Source organism: Mugil cephalus, chromosome 14 (genome assembly GCF_022458985.1).
Source record: "Mugil cephalus isolate CIBA_MC_2020 chromosome 14, CIBA_Mcephalus_1.1, whole genome shotgun sequence".
Lineage (NCBI taxonomy): Eukaryota > Metazoa > Chordata > Actinopteri > Mugiliformes > Mugilidae > Mugil > Mugil cephalus.
In genome coordinates this window covers 8,564,680-8,573,433 of record NC_061783.1, presented here as the reverse complement: position 1 = coordinate 8,573,433, position 8,754 = coordinate 8,564,680, and the positions used below count along the sequence as shown (strand labels likewise).

The 8,754-nt window shown below is 44.0% G+C and overlaps 1 protein-coding gene across 18 annotated transcripts in view; it reads left to right on the top strand.

Moving 5' to 3' along the window:
• The first annotated feature begins 4,119 nt into the window (after positions 1-4,119).
• adgrb2 (adhesion G protein-coupled receptor B2) overlaps positions 4,120-8,754 on the top strand; it is a 219,120-nt gene continuing 214,485 nt past the window's right edge. For 4 of the 18 annotated variants that reach the window (XM_047605267.1, XM_047605280.1, XM_047605278.1 and 1 more), the window contains exon 1: positions 4,127-5,076. The gene's annotated coding sequence lies outside the window, so the exon portion shown is untranslated. Of the gene's footprint in view, positions 5,077-8,754 lie in introns of all 18 variants that reach the window. The other 14 variants (XM_047605268.1, XM_047605279.1, XM_047605266.1 and 11 more) reach the window with 9 other exon arrangements.

Here is an 8,754-nt window from a genome sequence, read left to right as displayed (position 1 = left end):
ACATAAAGAGTGTACGCAAAACATAAAAGCAGTTAGCAATAAGTTCCTAGATGTTGCATAGCCTGTTTTGAATATGTCTTCTCCTTGTTCTTCCTATAGTGTCCACGCAGGAACACTCCCTCTGGCCACAGCAGATGTCAGCTAATCAGGTCAAGTGGGCTTCACTGGCTTGTGCTGACGAGTACGTACACAGTACACGTATGCCACGCAGTTACTGGGACAATGCAGAGCTTGACCCAGCTGCTTCCCGAAGCGTGGCCACCAGAGTTGCAGGTCGTCTCCGAGTTGTGAAATTACCATCACCGCTCAGGTGTGATGTGGAGAAATAATGGCGCGCACAAACGAAAACAAACAAACAAAAAACGATTAAAAAAAAAAGTGTGTGACATTTATTTGAGCCATTTAGTAAAAGCTGCGAGCTCTTCAAAAGCATCCCATCCTCAAAATCCCATTTACTGGAACCCAGGCAAACAGATTCCTCCTTAAATGCCAATGAATGCTTGACATTGTTCAAGGTTTAGCTAATTCTCAGAGTTATTAAAGATTTTCTACACACGGAAGATAAAGTCGGGTCTGAATTAAAGCCGAGAGAAGAGATGTGGTGTTTGTTCAAAAGGACTTTAATTTCTCAAATGGTGTGAAAACGTCTGTGCAGCATATCGATGCCCAGTAGAGTTTTTTTTTTTTTTTTTAAGACTTTGATTTTAATTCACTTTGTTTTCGGGGGGCGGGGGGATCTGGAGAACATGCCTTTGGTTGAATCGAAGATAATATCTTACACAAAGAAGCTCTCCGTGTGTGAGTGCGTGCCGTCCTGAAGCTGGTTGAATCAGTGTGTCTGTCTGTGTATCCCCAAATGTGTGTAAGTGAGCTCCAAATCTCCTTTCATGTCTCTCTGAAATAGTGATGGAGCTCTCCGTGGGTTTATTCTGTGCGTGTGAGCACGTCGCGCACGTGTGTGTGCGTGTCACTGAAAGCATGATCTCGCAGCTTCAATGAGCTCTCCCTGGTGCTGAAATTGCAAGAGACGAGCAGCTCGTCCATCATCCAGCTTCCATTATCTCACTATATTACAGCTTCCCTCCCACTGTTTATTTTGAGTAACAAGGTCAATATTAGTTACTGTAGTGAAACCAGACAGGATGACATGCACACTTTTATTCATTTCTGTAGACCTACAGTATGTTGCTGTTACAGTGCATACACCCTCAGTGTTTCAGAGGGCTCCACAGCCCCATCAGTAACTTTTCAAAAGACACTCTGAGCTCTCTAATGCTGGAGTTGGACCACAGGAGTTTCTTTTTTTTTTTTTCTTTTCTCTTGTCCTTGATTCACCCTTCATGATAAATCTGGTCTGAAACTAATTTGGTGCATATTTTTTGGCCTGTAAGCTTCCTGAATCGCTCACTGATTCATCAGCACAGGCCCTATTGACATTAAATGAACGTAATACTTTGGTTCTTTTCACAGTGCTTTGCTAATAACCAACATGAGAAAGGACACGCAGCTGCTGACGTTTATTGACAAGCAATGCAGGTCATGATACGTCCTCCTAACCTGTCATACACCTGTTTAGTTTTCTGCTTTATTTCTGTTCTACTGCAAAGTATAAAACAGGTTGGTGTTTCACAAATTTGGATCAGAGAGAAAGGTATCTGTGAAGTCTGCCCTTAGATGCATGACACACTCTGACTTCAGTATCGGGTAAGAATTCAAAATTCCTTGAGTCTGAGTTCAGCTTTTGCAGACAATGGAATTGCAATCCCATAATAAGGAATTATCAGCCAAATGCCGCTCGATATCAAAAGTCCAGGACATCAAAGCCAAGCGATCGATTCTGAGGCATGGGTCCAATTAAACAAATAGTCCCAAAAAGGTGTAGTGGGAACTTAGATATAAGGTATATGTAAATATTAAGTTAAGAGTATAATGTTCCCATTTTGTGTGGGTTTACTACAGTAGAAAGGCAAATGCTCAAAGACAAGACAGTGAAACATCTATGGACTCAGTGATGATTATTTTATTGCCGAGTTCAAAATAATATTTCCAGTATTATTATTATTATTATTATTATTATTATTATTATTACAAGCTGAGGATACGTGAGGATGATAAGTTTGACTTTGCATGCACTGTAGACGTGGAAAAGTAGTATATAGAGACAGAAGTCTCTAGTGCCTTCTGTCAGAATATTTAACCTTGTCAAAATCCCTTTTTTGTAAAGCCTTTGTATTAAATGATAAATTATGAGGGGAGACCCACACCAGTCAGTTAGTGAATTAAAGGAGAAGAGTTTTTCTTTCTTTCTTTTTTTTCAATCACTATATGTACATAGCAAGATAACCATGCCATGTTCTAATGCAAATAAATGAGAATGATTATCACGGTCACAGACAGACTGCCTTTTGATCTGCTTTGTGCTTCCATTTGGTCCAATTTGGGAGTGCACGGACTTGATCCTCTCTCAGGTGAATAACAACATGTTCATAGAGAACATGATATGCAGTAGGAGCTGTAACGCAGGGGACCAAAAAAATATAATAATAATAAAATAAAATAAAATAAGAAAGCACTGACACATTATTAGACAAACGAGAATTTGGGGAAATCCCGTTTAATAAAAATAATGAAAGACACCACCCACATGCATTCTGCCCTGACATAGAAGAGAGAGCTATTTCATTTTCATGCTACAGCATTAGGGTAACCACAAAATCATTATCCTCCCATTAAAAAATGGACACATCTGTAAAGCATCGCATGCTTCTCAGCTCAGTGGACTGATGCAACTCCCCGAGCTTCGCAGCAAGAAAAAGGGGGACGTGAAAAGGCCCAGCAGAATCAAGCCCTGTTCTGTTTAGACGTGTAACTAAATCCGTGGACACAGTGGTGATATAGTATCTTGCCGTGGGCCCCGCCACAGACCGCGGCGAAATTTATGGACATGCAGCACCCGCAGGTCTGGTGGTTAATATCCGGCCCTCTGACACGCTGTAATCTGCCACACATAGCCCCATGATAACTCCCATTTTCTCTGTATCATTTTCGGCTGTGTTCAATGAGCCCAACGGTGGGCAATTTTCAAATCGGGGCAGTGGAAGCAACACGGCCCGCTTTTGTCTCCGGAGAGATGTGTGCCTCATTTTCACACAGTGCCCCACCGTCTTTCTCCGTGTTTGACTTTGAATGCAGCACCAATATGGTGACTTTTGGTTAATGAGAAAAGGGAAGTAAAAAAAAATAAAAAATTACACTTCAAAGTGTAAAAAAAGAGATTTCATCCTCCTCTGCTTCTTCCACTGAGCTTCAGCGCTTGTCATCTCAGAATCTGTATCCATAGCTTTATCCAATCCAAGAGTGAGGCTAATTTAATACGTTTAATTGTGGCCCCCAAAAATGGATGACTAGTTCCAGAAGACTAAGAGATGATGGATGAATATATGGATGGTTGGTAATCTGTCTATAGTGGAGCTGCACTGGAGCTCCTCCTCTAACTCCCGAGCCTTCAAAAGAAGCACTTGAGTTGACTAATGTCCCACCACTTTTGCTCATCCTCATGCAAATATATGCAGCGAGGCTCTCCAAAGTCTAATCACGTCATCTGTTCTATAGAGGGCACACTTAACAATATTAGATCATGATCTGAGGATGAAATCTGAATGCATAGCCTTGATTGCGTTCAGGTATGAACGACTGCAGGTTTGTATGGGCCTCGTTCACACTTGCGGGACTTGTTACAGTAGCATCTTTTCTGTTGTGAAATGTTTCTGCCAGAGGGCCCGGAGGATGTATCTGTTAGCAGCAGTTTAAAGATGAGAGAATGTAGTGCCACTTCGTAACTATTAATAATAGTTGTGCACCCTGTTGGCTTCAGACTGATCGTTTATGGCGGTCAAGCGAGAGATATCAGTGAAACATAGAAATCTTTGTGAACTTGCGTCAAGCAAGCTGTGAGGGAATGAGCCTGTGCTACAACAAATATGCTTTAAAGATCCTCTTTTTTTTCTTTTGGAAACATCTGTGCTAGTACACTTTTGCTGTATTTGGAAACTGCGCGTGCTTACGTCATCACGGCTGCCGTTAGTGGTGGGGAGGAAATGCGAGAGGGGAGGGGTGAAGGTTTTGTGTGTGTGTGTGTGTGCGTGTGCGTGGAGTGAGGGAGCGGGGGTACCGTGAACGCGCCTGACGGATCCCCGGCTCAGGGCAGCGAGGGCGCGCATCTCTGTCCTCCGCTCGTGAAGCGACTGCAGGGGAGCCAGATGCCCGACTGTGAGCCGCTGCCTGTGGATACTCATCCCAAATGACAGAGCAGCCGAGAGCCGCAGACGCGTTTCGCCCTGTTTCGGGGAAGAGGAGAGAATAAAAGGCGGCAAACGGAGTAAGAATTGTTTTTCTTGTTTCATTTTTTTTTCTTCTTCTCTCTCTTCGCTTTCAGCATCCTCTTAAAACGAAGAGCTTCCTTGGACTTGGAGTACCGGGCATCAGTTAAAAAAAAAAAAAAAAAAAAAAAAAAAAAACCTTATCCCACTCTGCTCCTGCTGCTGCGGCGCTGCAAACTGTGAGCGCGTCCTCCTCTCACTGCTTTGGAATATACAGCGTGACCATATGCGCAAAACCATGGAGATTATATGACGTGGATGTATTATTGTCATTGTTATTATTTTTCTTTTCTCTGAACAAAACTGGACATCTACAACGCGGACGTCCCTTCTTTTCCTTTATATTTTCCGCCTTGCCCCTTTGCGTTCTTCTGTTCTGTTCTGTTCTCCCGTTTGCTCCGCGGCCACTTTATGATTTCATGTCCTTAGCTGTTCTCCCTCGTTTTCATTCATTTCTTTTTTTCATTTTATTTTTTTATTCGCACTTGTCGTTTTTCGGTACGTTTCGGACGCGCAGAAGTGGGATGCCTCGCGGTGAACATTTGCGGGGAGAAGATTCCGCGCCGCGGCGGGGGTGAATGAATCGTAGTCTCCCTCTCCATCTGAGATGTGCCATGGATGGGAAACTTAATTTGGATCCACGGAACCGATCGGGGAATAGCCGTCGCGTCAAATAACTACTGCTGACATCGATCAGGTAACGTGTCTTACATACAAAACTCAGCATCTCTTCTGTGGAAGGAGAAAAGGCGTTGCGCTGATTTCTTTGCGCCGTGTTCTCCAGATTGCTTTGCAGTCTGCCGGCTTATTTAGTTCTTTATCTTGGCATCCATGTGTGAGGAGCGCTGTGTGTGAGACCGCTTTTAATGACGCATCTTGTCTCAGATTCAAGCTCCAGGGCAGTTGTGTTCGCTTGTAGTTTCACAAGAGTGAGCTTCATCGGCAGCTATCCCTGGGGATGTGTGATCTGTGAACCCGAACGAAAGTAGCAGTCACAGAAAAAAAAACCCGAAAACATCTCATCTGAGCAGCTGAATAACCTCCCATTAATTGAGCACAGGTGGACGACAGAAGCCCCCCTGGATGTTGAATCCCTCAGCGGGAGACACTGGACGCTGTTAGATTGCCTCTAGAGCCGCTGGCAAACCTGTAACTTTGCGCAGTGGCCAAAAGAAACACACACGTACACACTCACGCACACACACAGAGAACGTCGTGCGCACGTAGCCTGCACTGGCACTTTTATTTCCACCTTCCACACTGGTTCGTCTCTCTCGACGCATTCGCACGCTCACGTCCGCCACCCCCCTCCAAAAACACTCACAATGATGCTTTTCTCTTCCCTCCTGCGGGAGGTTTCTACGATGCCATTTTGAGTTTAGAATGACATTAATAAATCAGAGCATGGATGCTTTTTCTTTCTTTTCTTTTTTTTCTTTTTTTTTCAAACAGTGCCCCTAATGGCTGGAAATGATTCTTGGCGGGAGGATGTCTCCACTGTGCCCTGATTCACGTATAGTTCTAGGTTAGAGGGCTAGTGCCGACGCTCCTTCCCCCAATTCTGTGCGCAACATGAGCCTGGGTGAGTGGGTGCCTTCTCCCGTTGAATCTTAAAGAGCCAGGATGTATCAAAGAAGAAGCCAGTGAGCCAGCGTGCACTGGAAACTGAAAGGGGCCCCGCTTGACTAACATCCGTACTGGCACCCCAACTATAACAGAAAGCTCTTTGAAAGCTACCTGATCACGCACTGGAGTCCGATTTATTTGCGGTGGCGAGTTGTGTTGTAGGCGCTCCTGACTGTGGCGTACGTCTGCCGCAGTGGCGCTTCCTCGTACCGTACCTCGCCCGCATCATTTCCAGTGATATGATAAGTATGGGGGTATTTTGTTTTCGTCGACTGAGGGAAAACGGTTTCTCGGGCGCTCGTCTGGTCTCCCCTCGGTAGCGAGCAGGTGGCTCCGGTGACGCTGAGTGGGAATGACAACCGGGACGCGACAAACGGGAGTGCAAAGCATTGGAGTCCAAACACTCTACCCCCACCACCCCCCGTCTCTCTTTTCTGCCCATCTGTTGAGCATGCAATACGTGCGCCCTCCTTTCGCACGAACCTCTAATCAAACTCCCCCTCTAATGACGGGACGTAACACACGCGGTAGCAGCGACCTCGATTAACGCGCCCCCCAGGTGGCCACCTGTAGTATGTTCAAGATTTTCCTACAGTATTGTACTTGCTCCACCACTGAGTCGGTTTAACTGTGCAACATAAGTCTGTGGGTGAACTGGTGTAGGCTGTTCGACAGAGGTACTGATTCATCGGCAGTGACTCTTGTGGATTAACAGGTCAGACTCAGTCAGTAGTATTACTAATATTCTTCTTAAAGAGCTGAGGGTGCACGGATTTAAACAAAATCATCTTAGAACAACTAAGACCACAGGACAACACATAAAGGAATACCGACTTTTCATCTATGTTCGTTTTTTTTTTTTTTTTTTTTTTTGTCTCTGCCCTCTGAGCAGGGAGCACTGAATACCCAAAGCCTCGCCTCCTCTTTTATTTAAACGCAGCGAGTAACCTTGTTTGTTTTATTTCTCGTGGCGGCTGTTGCAACTAATGGAGGTGGCAGGGCGGCTTTTAGCTGAGATGAGCAACCCACGGATGATGACTGATGAGCTGTATGTGAGGGAAGGGAAGGCACCCTTTCAACCCCTGCTAAGGTGCATGGGGGCCAAGGCTTTGGCAAAGACACTTATCATTTTCTATTAAAACGTTCAGCTTAATAGTAATGGAGAAGCTAATCTTCACTGTGTTCACTCTATGGAGACTGTATGAGAGTCCTGATTAAGAGCACTGCCCTGGTAGGAGTTTTCTTCATTTTAGTTTGACTTCAAGAACTAGTTGCAGTTCTCTGGATTTTTGAGTCTGTATTTATCACCAAACAACAAACGTGCCCTCAGTTCGGTTAGTTCTTTGCCACCCCAATGGATGTGATACCTAGGATGTGGTGAAGCGATGGCCAATAGTCAGAAAATGCCAGTCTCAGCTTCAGCACCATCAGCACCATGGACAGCGCTCGAGAAAGCAACTAAACTTGTTGGGTTTCTCGAAGACATGTTGCCACTCATTCAACAGGCTTCTTCAGTTCTGAACTTTAGAATCCACTCATCCAAGCAGCATCTCCGAGAAACCCAGCAGGTCCAGTTCCATTTTTTAACAAAAAAAAAAAAAAAGCTTTGCTTTCTTTGGATATGTCATCACCTGAATGGCGGAGAATATGCTCAGACCTCCTTTGTGAGCAGTTTCCATTGGGAAATGCTTATTTATTTATTTATTTTTTTTAAGAATGTCATAATCTACTCACAGATTATCCTGGATTATCCAGAGGTCTTGCTCTTTTCACTGTATTTTCTGTTCATTGCTTTGGGGACCACAGTGAAAACAAAAAGAAAACCTATTGCAAATGGGCTTGCAGCAGAATACCAACGAAAGATTAAAACCTGGTCAAATAAAGACAAAACTATCAGAGGTTCCACTGTAGGTAAGCAAGGAATCAGACTCTGCCACTATATGAGAAATACTGCTTTATAAATGTGACACATGCGAAAGAATTATTGAGTCTTAGTGATTGGTCGAGTATAAACCAGACTTTAAAGTCTAGTCCAGCAACAAAAAAACAAAACAGACAACAAAAAAAATCTCATCATCATTAAATTTTATCAGATAAAACAGACATGAAGATTTATTTTGGAAACCTTCCAGTTAGTTCATGGACATGACTTGCACACTGTGAAATGGTTGGTATCTACTGTACATCCTGCAAAAGAAAACATAATGTGCTCATGTTACACACCGCTGGTTTTCACACCTATCTGAGTGCAGAAATCACTGTCAGTGCATCGTTGGGTGTTGCTCCAGAAACCGTGGCTCCCTCCTGTTTTTGTGGTTCTCTTGGCAAACCGATGGATACCAGGACCAACAAGGCTCTCTGGAGATTCCTGTATCTCTTGCAGGGAGAGGCCCCTCATGCCGAGGATCTCACACGCCGGATTTTCTGAATCTCGTCAGGTTCAAACGTGAGATCAAGTGAGATCATCCGCAGTTGTTCTCATTCGGGAGGAAAGCAATGAGATACTGAGATAGAAAGATCTATTGTTAGGTTGCTGTAGCTGACTATAAAAACGCCTTCTTTGAAATACATTCAGTTAGATACACATATTCATTAACTTTAGGACTGAAGATTATCCTGAAGACTATCTCTAAACCCTATGCAGAAATCAGACGGAAAGCCTAAATGAACACATTTATTAAAGAATAAAGTTAATGGCCTTTTTTTTGTTTTACCAAAGCACAACAGGAGGGTTAAACAGATCAGAGAT